Genomic DNA, 13,743 nt, shown 5'->3' on the forward strand with positions numbered 1-13,743 from the left:
AACTGTTCAAGGTTGCAACATAAGAAAAGCACACACACAAAAAAACATTGCTCCACTACAGCTCCATTAATGTAGACAGGTGTGTGTGTTTCCGCCTCCTTTTTCCTTAAATCAACACTCAGCTACCTGGTTATACTGACTTAAGCAGTATGTTGTTCTCAGAGCACCACTCTTGATGACTGTAGTGTTTGCTAACTTTACAGAAGAGTTCTCTTCATGTTTTGGCTAGCAGTGGAGTGTGTGAACAGCGTGAAAATAAGGGGGCTGAGCACACAGCCTAGGGGGCTCCAGTGTTCAACACTAGAGTGGAGGAGGTTTTGCTACAATTTGGAACTGCCTTGGCTCTGTTTGCGAGGAAGTCTCATAACCAGTTGCAGAGTGAGGTACTCAAGCCCAGAGTGCTACAGTGAGTGTACTTAAGCTTAGTTTCATGGGGGGGGGGGGGGGGTTGTGTCGATAGCTGAGCTGAAATCATACTGATGTAGGTGTTGGTTTCAAGATGTGCTGAGGGTCCAGGCTGACTGGGATGATGTTTTGGATGTGTTGTAGGACCGGTTTCTCAAAGCTCTTCATCAGAGTTGGGATGATTGCCACAGGGTGGTAGTCATTCAGACTGGACACTGCAGACTTTTTAGGGTAAGGGTTAGAATGAAATCATGAAACACATATTGATATAATTCAGTGTGGCTTGCACTTTCTGAGGATATCATTAATGTTCAAAGAGTTTTTTTTTAGTATCAAATAAATCCTGTGTTAGTCGTGTGTACATCCACAGGTACATTGCTAACAGAACTGGCTGATAGCTATTTCGGCAAACTATTAAAGGTTCCAATTTGTCAAAATGTCAATAAATGTAGGTTTAAAAAACATTAGACCAGTCCAACCTGTAGATGACAATACAAAAGCACATTTGATGAGCTTTTACAGGGTCTTTTTGTCCTGATGGTAGTATTTTTTTTCTGTCCTCATATTGGTTCCCAAAATGACCTATTTAATGGTGTAAGCATGATTCCATGTATCAAATAAGCAAAACACATTTTTGTGTTCCTGAAAAGTGACCCACATGACCTGCTCCAAACAGAATATAAATCACTAGTACATTAAAACCAGTCTTAGGAGGAGTTAAGTTTGAGTTTGTGCAGACAGTGAAAACTAAAATAAGTCTGCAAGATCTACATGTTATTCTGATCTAAACCTCTATGACCAATATTACCTTTATATAGGCACAAAGAGCCATTGTATCGCATAGGATTTATCGAACAAAAACAAATAAAATCAGTGATGTGTGTGAGACAGTGACCTTTGCCCTTTCATTGATACCTATGGAATATATCCACTGGTGCTGGTAATCACAGCCAGAAATCCTCTGCAAGTGTCTCCATGTGAAGTGTGTGTTTGTTTCTCCTTCCGCATCTGTGTTGGTGTGTTTTCATTTGTGTATGAATAGATTATGACTGTGGGGGTGCACGTGTCCTTGAGTGTGTGTGTGCCCGTGTGTGAGCGGCAGCGTGTGTTGAACATGTGCTGGCGTTCTCAGAGGAACAGCAGGGCTCTAATAAGGACTAGTCCTGGATGGCAGCTGGTAAACTCTGTCCTCAGAATAGGTGTCCTTTATTCATACACAAAGGAATGCAAATTAGTCCCAGTGCCGAGAGGACACTGAGAACGGATCCACATGGCACACACACTCACTCGCAGAACGGGCATTGAGAGTTGCACCGCAACTTCCCGCAATCAAAAGAAAAACAAGCAGGACAAATGACACGGCCCACCCGCACAGCTGTTTTATTTGCGCGTGCGTTTGTGTGTGAGAGTTTAAGCACGTGCCGCACCAAGGGTTATTTTTTCACTCTGACAACAGAAAGTCTTGTAGAAGTCTCGAGAACTCAACCACTCACACACACACACACACACACACTAACTGAGACACACAATCAAACACCTCCTTTTGAAACCCCTTCTAAGAGCTAAGTTTGGAGTACCCACTGGTCACTTCATCATTGCTTTTATATTTTCTTTTAACCAAACGTCTCTCATGCTTTTTTACTGCAGCAGCACTAAAATTGCAACTTAATATATTTTATACATTAAAAAAAATGTCAAGTTCATATTAATATCAAGTGTGTGACTTGCTTTTCAAATTATGCCACTCTTCGTATGGCTTTCATAATGTTCCAATTCATCGTATCAGATTTATGCACTGCATTGATTTATCAATGGTGTTCAAGAAGTGGAGGCCTTGAAAACAAGTTGATGGGCTGAGGGAGAAAGCCTAGGCGTGTGTCCACATGAAGAGGAAATTAGCTCTTGAAAAAACACACCAAAACATACTACATGTATGTTTGCGTGTGCACTTCAGGGCTCATTATGAGAGTTTGCACATTTACATTCTGATATCCATTCAATGGATATTTAATTTGCAATATTGAAATCTAATATCCATTCATGAAAGAAAAGATACACTCTATGTAGTTGATATGTTCTTCAAAGTACTTTAACCTGCACTTGTAATTTCATGAATGAAAAACTTCTATGTGCAATGTGAAAAGAGCTGCTTTTTGTCAAAAATCCACAGAGAATTACCACCAACTCTGCAGTTCCCCTGAAATCACCAGGCATTTAAGCAACTTTCAGTTCATTGTTTTGGTTAAATTTAAGGAAGCACGCTCTAAAAAGCTATGATAAACCAACTGCACACTACCCCTCCAACACCAAAAGGCCAACAGGAACAGTTGAGAATATTGAAACGGCGGAATAAACACAAGCAGTTGGATAATCAGATGGGTTTCAAACATACCTCCACGTTAGCATCATTTGGAAGAGAAAGTCAAGCGGTAAGATTTTTGTTCACATGAATCCCAGTTAATTTCTTAGTTTAACTTTAACCCACTGGCTTGCCGTAGTTTGTGCTTGCGCTCAGTTTTCTGGAACATACTGACGTTTCAGGTGAGCTAACATTTGTTGTCAACTCAAGATTAAGTGGAAAAGAGGTCCGTAACCTTTTTCACGCAGCTGACCTTCAGAAAAGTTCTGGTGCAACATAAGGTCTCAGGAAAATAGGATCAAAAACTACTGCTGACCTTTGTAATATTGATAATGATGCTATGCCCTTGGAAGAACATTTGAAAATGATGTTAGACCTTTCACCTTTCATCTTAGTATACTGGCAGCATTTTAGGCAGTTTGGCTTGGTACCAGTTTGTGACCTTGTGACGGTTTGGAAATAACAGAACTAATGTAAATAATGACCACAGCTACAAATATAAAACTCATATTGTCATAAACTGCAGAAGATTTAAAACAAATACAGGATTCACCCGGAGACGCAGAGATGATTTTTTTGTGGATTCTTTAATCCCTAAAAATAATCTGTGGATCCTTTTTGCTGATATAGAAAGATGGCGTTCAATGGCCCAAACAGTCAGAGCATTTCTGTAATTTTGTTTTCTGGTTGAGAGCTATCAATTTTTTAGGTGTCAGGAAGCGGTGCGGGGAGCCCACAATGGATAGTTACAGCATGGTGCCATATAAAATGATTTCAGCGTCCTGAGATTAGCATGAATAGATACCCTGTCAGATGCAGCAGTGGAGGTGACCTGGTGCGAGGCCAGTCAGACATCAAAGGGTGCCAGCTGTTTCCTCAAACTGAGGGGGGGTTGGAGGAGAGGAACAAGTACGGCTGAAGAGGAAGATTGAGATGACACGTTGGATCTCCAGGAGTGTCACTTTGTGTAATAGGCGAGTGGCGGGTATTCATCCGCCTCGAAAAAGAGAGAGGGAGAATACTCTACATGGACTTCAATGAGACTTCAGTAATTACTTATTACTGCACATATGGATGAGATGGCCGATGAGAGGACTTGAGGCGTGCTCCGCTCTTCCTCCATCTGAAAACCACCTCCGGGGTGACTTCAAGAACATCCCTATAATGCTCCAAGACAAAAGTCTCATTACAGGTAATTATGGACTGCCTATATCGTCCTCCCCCCACCCCTCCTTCCCTTTTTCCAAAAGCCCTCTCCCTTACTACTTTTATCCTCTCACACAACAGGAGAAGCAGGGATGGAGCATGGGAGGGGGGGCATGGGGCCATTACCTGAGAGCAGACACTGATCATGGCCGCTGACGCTTTACTGCACTTCTATTCATGTGGAGTGGCTCACTTGTGGGCAGCAATTACCAACCGAATGATCCAAACTGGGCCATGCGATGAAGTAGCCAGGCTGACTTAGTGACTAGCTGCACTATTCTTCCTATATGCTTTAAAACATAGAGTAAAGCTGCTGGGTGAGTATATGTGTATGAACTGTGTGTGTGTGTGTGTGTGTGTGTGTGTGTGTGTGTGTGTGTGTGTGTGTGTGTGTGTGTGTGTGTGTGTGTGTGTGTGTGTGTGTGTGTGTGTGTGTGTGTGTGTGTGTGTGTGTGTGTGATTACTCTACATAGAGCACGAATAGTCTGACAACGGGAAGGGGGGTTTATTTGTGAACGTGTCCATGTGAAAGAGAATATCTGGGGAAGAGCGACAAGACAAGTCAAGGGAAGAACAGCGTTAGTCAACTAAATCACGCGACAGGACAGGAACTCCCCTCTCCTGTAAGACATCCACACACTCAATAAATAAATCTTCACTGGAAGTAAATTGTGCAGTGCAGAATAGTCCAATATGGACATAATTCATGGGAGACAGGCTTCGTTGACTATATATTTACTTCAAATTAGGTTTGGGTCAGAAAAAGCAGGTGGAAAGAGTATAGAATTTGCTATATCACTCAGAATCCACTTCAGGGTCCATTTAGTATCAAGTTTCAATCATACTACATTATCTTCATCAGCAGATGTTTGCCGGTCGTCACAGAATTGTGGATGTTCAACTTTCCACTTTTCCTTCTTTCAGGGTGTGAGAGAAGAGTTGTATGATGATTTTTTTTTTCTTCTATAAAACCATTTGATTAACAATAAAAATCATGATTAGAAGAAAAAATATCATACTGACACAAAACCAGTGGTTATCAGCAGTCTCATACCAAATGTCCTTGTACTGGTGTATCCTTCCAAAAGCCCATTGCCTTTCGGTCAAACCCTGGTTTGTACTGTACACGTCCCTGCACGCACGGCCTGCTCCCTTCTCACCATGAGACCGCCAGTGTGGAGCTGGTGCAACAGGCAGGGCTGTCATCCACAGATCAGAGGCAACAATGGCGCCGTCCACGGCCGCCTTTGAATATGTCACTGTGGGAACAGCATAATCAACCCCATGTCACCACCAGCTGCTCCATCCGGGCCGCATTAGAATAAACAACATGCGAGGAAGAAGCGGAGGTATAAAGAGAGGAGACAAGTGGGTAGGAAAGAAAGCGATACACTTGTCTTGTCTGCCACCAATGGACAGATGATATTGTTCCCGGCTATTTGGCCCAGTGTCAATCCAGTGCTCCATCTGTGGCCGCTGGTGAATGAGGAGGCATGAAGCACAACTCGAGCCAGTAACTGAAGGTTGGAGAGGCATGGAGAACATCGTCTGTTCATCTGTGTGGCACAACACACAGCCTCTAACAGAAGAGCCTGGCCGTGCTATGTTCAGGGACAAACCTAATGTTGTAGCTCCGATTCCCTTTAAGAAGCTCAATCCTATGGCGCCTTATGTCAGGTTACCGCTCACACAACTTCAGTCATTTTTGAATATGCTTCTTTTTTTTCATGCACATAAATTTGCGCTAACAGTCTGGTTTCAGAGAGGGAAGATAAAGATAGACGAAAACAGAAGTAGTCCTAGCACCGTGACCACAAGAGCTGTAATTGTTCTTTATTCTGAAAGGGTTTCAGGCAGGAATATGTTTGACAACAAGGGGGTGTCCTTGGAAAACTCAGACTCAGAATGTGAATGGAGTTTTTTTTGTCATCGTCTTTGACAAAGGACCAGCGCTACCTGTACAGAGGAGGCCATGCTTCCAATTTCTCCGAGGCCAAACACAAGTCACCCTCAGACAGGCCAAGATGTAACATTTTTAGGCTAGCGTTGGCTCCGAGAAACTTCCTTGATACTCTGCAAGTCGAAATGTGTTGAATTCGCCTTGAGTAAACATTGAGGGAGTGAAATCTACCGCCACCATTCCCCATATGCAGTAAATTACATTAAATATAGGTTGTGTAGTGCCTATACCACACCCTATTCATCCTGTTTGAAGTGCCCTCTCACTAGCCGAGATCTCTTTTCATCTCCAGTACCTGTTAATCATACAAAATTATGCGTTCGCCATTGGTTTTATCAGTCCGCCGTAGTCGCTAGTAATCCCATTATAACATGTCTGTTAGTACAATAGCCAGATATGGATGGAATAAAGGAAACCTTTCTTTGCCTTGTCAAAGGTAGGCTGTCTTCCAAATTACTTCTTCAGAAGTTAAAAGGCCTGCTGCCTAATCAGTCTATTATAGCAAACTAATAGATGACCAGTAATTGCAACTAATAACTTATTACTCATCTACACAAATATTCTAATAGCTTGTATTTAGAAGCCATTTTTTTTTTTCAATGGACATAGTAAGAAGGGGGGGGTGCTATTCAGGAGCCAGACAGACAGCAACACAAAGAAATACTCCCACAAAGGGAGCTGAGAAAGCAACCTGTAGCATGTTTTTTTTCTTTTCTTAGCTGGATTAATATCTAACCTTATTCATGGGGATGTGAAACCTCAGCTCCGTCTTCATCTCCAGAGCTGTCTAGCAGCAGGGCATTGTTTGGTGCTCGGGGCCCCTTTTGAGAGAGAGACGGCGCGGGGAATTACAGATAATGTCCTCTATCCTCTCCCCCTGCTAGCCTGCTAGGACTCAGACACAGAGCTCAGTGGGGACCAGAGAGGTGGACACACTGTACATGATTTGAGCTGCAGCAGCCATTGTGGTGCCGACAGGGCTCACAGGTGGAAACGCATTCAGTCACAGCCAGGCGGCGACGAATTACCTACGAGATGAAATGATAAAGCGTAGTGTGCAGTGCACAGCGCTCATATTTGTTTGACGGAATCTGTTGTGATGGGACGTCCATCTTTCATGATCTATAAAATGCGATACAATATTGAGATAATGATTCTTTATTATTACACAAATACCCTTAAAAAACACCAACAAAACCAGTACAGCACATCTTACCACTGGTAAGCTGACGTTAGCAAGCCAGCTAAAAGCTAAAAACTATTCTGCATTCAACAACTTTAGAGTTACAGGTTCATTGCTCCTCCTTTGGTCAAGGCTATTCAGGTGACCAATGGGGGGGGGGGGGGGCAGACTGCTTGGTGAGTTTAATTTTTGTATTTTGGCAAGATTGTACGTTATGTATTATAAGACAACTTTGAGCCGATTGCCTGCATCCATCGCTGCTTGTTTTTGAGTAAGATTGTAAGATTGTGATTTTTAATGACGCCTTATGGCCTATTAGCATCAAGACGGAAGGTTTGCCAATCGTTAGTTGTATTTATTCAATTACACAATACAGCGGTGCTCGTTGCAGACACACCAGGCGGAGATGTGAACTCTACTGAGTGCACCTTTCTGGTTGTATTTGGATTTTAGTTGTGCCTCGACTTATTGTGTGTGTACCTCTGCACCTTTGCATATGTTTTTCTGAGGATTTAGATTAAATAATCGAATGAATAAATAAATCACACCACTCTAACATGTTTCTAAGTAATGCATTGCAGAGCTACACTGAGATTAAGTTACTTATCTTTTGAAAGTCGCCCCTTGAAACATCATGATCCATAAACATACTTTGGACTGAATCTACATTTGGGAGGAAGCATCATTAACAAATATGTTTATTGGCCGCAGCGCATTGAGGATTGAATGGGCAAAGCACAATAGCGGTAGTTAAAGGGGCAGGACACACAAAAAACCCACTGGGAGTATACAGCCCCCGCCGATCAATGACCTCATCCAGAGTCAGTTTCTCTTTTCAAAGGCGGCGAGACCAAAGAGCAGCGCGGCCTTTTCAGGTCCGCAGATAACAAACCAACACCAGACACCCAATAAAGAGACTTCCACTTCATTTAAAAGCAATTAATATTCTTGGCCGGCCGGCGTGATCCCTTTGGTGTGGCAGGTCTGTACACGCCCCCTGCACTGTAATGGAGTTGACTGGTTAACTTTAAGTCTGTGGCCACAGTGTTGGCTGCCTGGGTGAGAGCACTGATGCACAGTGGGACACAGTGTTTAGATCAGAGTGAATGGACCTGTCTCACAGCCCACTGCACCCCAAAAGAGCCTCCTCTTCACCATCTCTTTCTCTATACGTGTCTCGCTCTTTCCATCTCTCTCTCTCTCTCTCTCTCTCTCTCTCTGTCGTTCCCGTCCTCTTTCTCTCCTCCAGGTCCTCTCAAAGTCTATCTCGGCTTTTGTTTCCTTTTCTTTCTTTTTTTTAAGTTCTCTTCTCAAGTCTGTATGAACTGGCTCTCAATAGGAGCAAGGGTTTAAATAGTAAGCCTTTGTTATGTTTGGTAATGATTGTCCCCCGAGGATGTGAAAGAGAAAAAAGGGAAAAAAATATTTTGTCCCCTTAAGCCCACACACCCTTGCTATGTTGCCTTGTTATTATAGACAAATAGGGTTGGGCGATGGAGTTCACTTACTTTAGATGTAATAGATGGACCTTGTGCCCATACATTAGATTCATTGCGGTTGAATATAGGTCAGACATACAAGAATACAATTTATGACAGCCCTGTGGAGCACTGGATGCTTCACATCAAGAATGTGTTTTCATTTTGACTCTTTGCTCCCAGCCGCTTCTTGTATGTAAAAACCTGGACCTCTCCCAGTTGAGTAGCTGAAAAATGCATCTAGCGTGACATGGCAATGACACCAGGAGTGACAGACACAAAACAGTACACTCGAAAGAAAAAAAGAATAAACTGAAGTCACTTCACTGCATGCATACATGCATTTTTATAACACTTGGCTATCAAATAGAAATTGACCCACACATTCACACTCATTTACGCATAAAGGGGATTTCAATTAACTTAACCTGAATGCCTTTAGAGTTTGAAGAGAACAAGACTAAGAGTTTACGGCCACCTTAGTCGCTTGGTGGGGTTGGACTTGGGAACAGCAATGCTTTGATCTAAGTGCTATCGTCTGCATGCTCACAACGGCAATGCTATCGTGCTGATGCTAAGTAGCCCTGCTTAGCATGGTTACTTTGTTCTCAATCTTCTTGTTTAGCATGTTTGAAGAATTGAAATTTTGATCTGATGGTGGCGCTAGATGTTAAAGGCAGGGCATCACAGAAGTGATAACAATTCATCCTGAGGGAGAAAATTATGTTTGTAACAAATTTGATTTCAGTTCATTCAAAAGTCGTTTTACTAAAAGCCTAAAATGTCTTCTTAGTGGTGTTGTGAGAGGAAAAATCTGAGGAATTACCAAAGTCAGTAGGATTAATCCCCTGGTGACCATGATTGTCTGTACAAATTTCTACGGCAGTTGAGATATTATATTCTGGACCACAGTGGTGGACTAACCAACCGACATTGCCATCCCAAGAGCCACCTCACGTGCATTGCTTCCAAGGAGCATCAAGAGAAAACCTCGGTTGTTACAGGGAGAACACGAAAATGCAAGTCGGCAACACCGCTTTCGGTAGTTGAGAGCCGCATAAAATGAAAAATTGTTTTGTTTCGGTTGCTCACCTGCTGTGTGTGTATTTACAGGAACTCCACTATTGTAGTTTTTGCTGTGAACGAAGGTGAAATCTTGACTACTTCTACTCTGAGTTCCATTCCTGAATATAAACTTAGCACACACATGGTATACAACAACACAGCAAATGTCCTTGGGGATTATGGAGAGAGATGTTTGCCTTTACAGAGTTGAATCCAGCAAGTTGAATGGTAACGACCAGTGCATTAGCAGTCGCCTGGTTGTTTAGTAGGCTGAGTGTAATGAGGAAATCAATGAACCACATTCAACACATCTTTAGCCACAAAGAGATAAAGAGCTTTTCCAGCGTGACCGCTCATTCGTCCTCAGTGCTGATGACATCTTTTTAACAGTCACGTACCAAACACATGACACAAAATAACTCCAGTCTGAATGCCCACAAGGATGATAAGTCGACCGGTTAACTGTTACTCCCTTATAGACTGGCGTAAGCAGCCTGTCGATAGTAGCTTGTAGCAGCCTGTGGGCTTCAATTAAATCCAACTTTTAACCCGCCAGTCAGTCGATGAGAGCTAGACCTGCTACTTTTTACTGCCTCACACTTGTTTCTCTCACTCTGCACCACATCCATGCAGCACTTCATCTCCAGGGCATGGTCAGACATGCGCGTAATTAACAATGGCAAATTTTTTGCCTCCCGTTCACTTCCATTCTATGTGAGGGAATGGATGAATGAAATGTTAGCTTTTTGGCTAATTTGCATATTTGTATTGCTGCTGACTGATGTCAAATGTTTCTAATTTCTTTCTTCACCATACAGATGTTAAACAATGTAGTGTGTTTTGGGATGCATGAAGCTGGGGGTGGGAGGAGAAGTTAGGGGTAGTAGTATTAGTAAGACTGTAAAATAACTATTAGTCTGACAGTAAGAGAAACCCAGCTACAAGCACCTTTTAAAGCTCACTACACAATATACTCAGGCCATCCAATGTTTCATCCATCATTCAAGTTTAACACTTCTTCTGAATGAGAGTGTGGTTTATTATTTGTGTGCTTTTGTGAGCTTCATGTTTTTTTTCTGATATGTCAAAGCACCACTTCTCATCCACTTTGTCAGATGCCCATCATTGCCAGGAGGTCCACATGTTTGCCTCAGATGAATGCTTCACATTATCAGAAAGTCAACCAAGCGTGTCCCTGTTTCTCGGACTAAGTAGCGGTGTGCTGTCTGATATAGCCACAACATCAGTGTATTCGTATTTACAAAATCTCTCTGTCAATTGTGTGGGTTTGAATTGTATGCGTTTGTAACTTGGACATGAATAGACTCCCGAGCTCACAGACACTGACTGCTTGATGTGAGGGACCTAAACAATAGCGGGTTTTAGTTTTCAGAAACCTGCGCAAATGAAAATTCATCCTCATTATTCATGACATCAAACAGGGGCCGGGGCCCAAAGCGGGCTCATTTGCAGCTGAATGTGGGAGGCCGTGGAGACAGTGGCCTGTTTAGCATGTGTTTGCGTTGCAGAGGTGGTGGAGGGACGGTGGAGGAGAGGGTACCAGTGAGCCACAGCTGGTGTGCCTCAGTGTCGACCTTCTACCTGCTGCTATCACAACTGACAGGCCGGGCCACGACCAAGGACTAATGGTCTGTCTCTGACTGAAGCCGAGGCTGTGGACTGGAACAGGCCTTGTTACCTACTTGTTACTTGTCTGTCTTGTTTATCCATCTGCGCCCGAGTTGTCAGCTGGTTTCTGATGCCGCTGTCTTTTGAGCTCACCTGTCTGCCTCAATTTGCGAGAAGGACTACAAAATTCCAGTACATGGTGCTCCCCAGTTTAATGCAGGGCAGTTTCCTCCTTCATTTTTCCCTGAAACAAAGCCAGTTTATCTTACCTTTTACACTAGAGGCAGTGAAAGGCAGATGTCCATCTTTCTGATTACAACTTGTGTCCTGCCTACTTCCCTGTATAAATCCCTACAGTTTTGGCCGTGCATGTCAGGACGTATTTGGAGTGTCTTTTTGTGTACCTCCATGCTTTTTCTTTCCCCCCCTTGTATGTGTATGTCTCTGCAGCTCTGTGAAACCAGCTGTGCGTGTTTACTCTACCTGGTTTACCTGCTCCAGGAGAACATGGCTGCCGGCAGCATCCCTGTCACTTCACATCTGTTCTTTCAGAGACCGCGGACATTGCCAGGAGTTCTGTATTGTCCACTTCAACATTTGCTGACAGCTGTGTGTTGCTTGTGTACAGCTGGGTCATTTGAAGTTGAAGATGGTGCGTGGAGATTGGTGTGCACATTGTGTGCCCATGCGACCATTTGTTCCATCTCTCTCAAGCTCCATCTGACCAGTTGTGCGAGTTGACTCTTACCTGCGTTCATCTCCTGGTCTACCTGCTCCAGGAGAGCAAGGCTGCCGTCGGCAACGCTGTCACTCCACATCAGACCAAAAGCAGGCTGAGAAAGTGAGACAAGCACTCGCTGCCTCTCTGACAGAGACGGGTTTTTGTTTTACCAACAGAAAAAGGAGATCCTGAGCAAGTTAGTTGATACAGAACTTGGATTGTGGCCTTGAAATAACAATGTGGTGACTTCACATTGTGTTTTCTAGTTCTTCCTGGTCCTTTGTCTGTGCTACATTGTGAGAAAAGCAGGTGCTGCAGTGGACTGAAATAGCATTAATGGTAGTGACCAAGGACTAATCATTCTATTTCCTAGTAATGGCAGATATTGTATACTCTAACCAGTGGCCCTGATCCTCAAGGGTGCTTTTGTTTGCCTGTCCTGCCATGAGCATTCACCTGGAGTCACAGCTCAAATCAGTGATTACACGGCTGAAGGCAGCAGACTCTTGCTGCTGAGAACCACAACTCTTAGTAGTTATAGTCATTAAGATTTTCATCACATCAAATCCAATTTTTTTAACTATTTATGGTTGTCATTTATCTTGCTTTAGCCATCAAATGTATTTATACTCATTAGTTACCTCTTTGTATAGTAGTTTACACTGTCATTGGCACTGTCCGCCATTCTTGCACTGAGTGACAGGAAAGAACATGTGATCCAGAGCATATGCACATTGCATGTAGTGACACAATATGCACAAGTGGAACAACTGGTCACATGCATTTTAAAGAGGCCACAGATACTTGTGTAAAATTTTCATCACAGCTTAACAGTAAAGCTGCTCAAAGCATGTTTCCTGTCCCTAGTGATCAATAAAGGTATTATTTCGATTTGAACCGTGGGTCTTTTCAGTATTACCTTCAGCCACGGCAGGAAATCCTTAGACGATGACTTTAAAGATCTCTTCTAGAAAAATACTCTCATTGGTATAATGATATATTATATTTAATATGTTTTTTTCCTCCTCAAATACCTTGTTAACAATTCTTGAAATTACATCTAGTCCTTCTCCCTCTCTGACAGAAAAACTGCTATAACCTCTTATCGCCACAGGTGCCGTCAAAGAGAACGAAACTGAGATCTTTGTGATTGTAACTTAAACTACAAGACCCAAGATGTCTCCTACTTTTTTTTCACATCACACCTGTTTAAGTTGCATATTAGACCGTGATTGGCTCCAAAATAGTCCTCAAATTTGCCCAGACTTTGTCAAATTAGTTTTTTCTATTATTTATTTATTGCTACATTTTACAACCTCATATTTAAAGGGTTGTTCAGTCAAATTAGACAAAACATTTTATTCACTCAGCAGTTGTTATAGCTTTTTTTGTCCTGAGGGACTGACATATTGTACCATAAAATGTTCTGCTATCACCCCAAGCTTACAACATTAATTATGATATTCAAAATAACAATAGCAGGTCCAGGAACAGTTTCTCTGTTCCCTGTGAACACTTTTTTATTGGGATTATTCCAGCAGTGGAAAGTTCAGTTGTTCCAAATTGGACAGAGCAGGGTCTATGGACCATCCAGAGTAACAAGGACAGCGATTTTGTTTTTTCAGGGTTTTTTTCATTTATATGAGGGCCAAAGACAAAATTCCATTTACTTTCAATGTATTGGAGTGACATCTCAGTAGTAAAAACTAAAAAACTTTCTGCATGGCTAGATGCAAC

Source organism: Anoplopoma fimbria, chromosome 20 (genome assembly GCF_027596085.1).
Source record: "Anoplopoma fimbria isolate UVic2021 breed Golden Eagle Sablefish chromosome 20, Afim_UVic_2022, whole genome shotgun sequence".
In the NCBI taxonomy this organism is placed as follows: Eukaryota; Metazoa; Chordata; class Actinopteri; order Perciformes; family Anoplopomatidae; genus Anoplopoma; species Anoplopoma fimbria.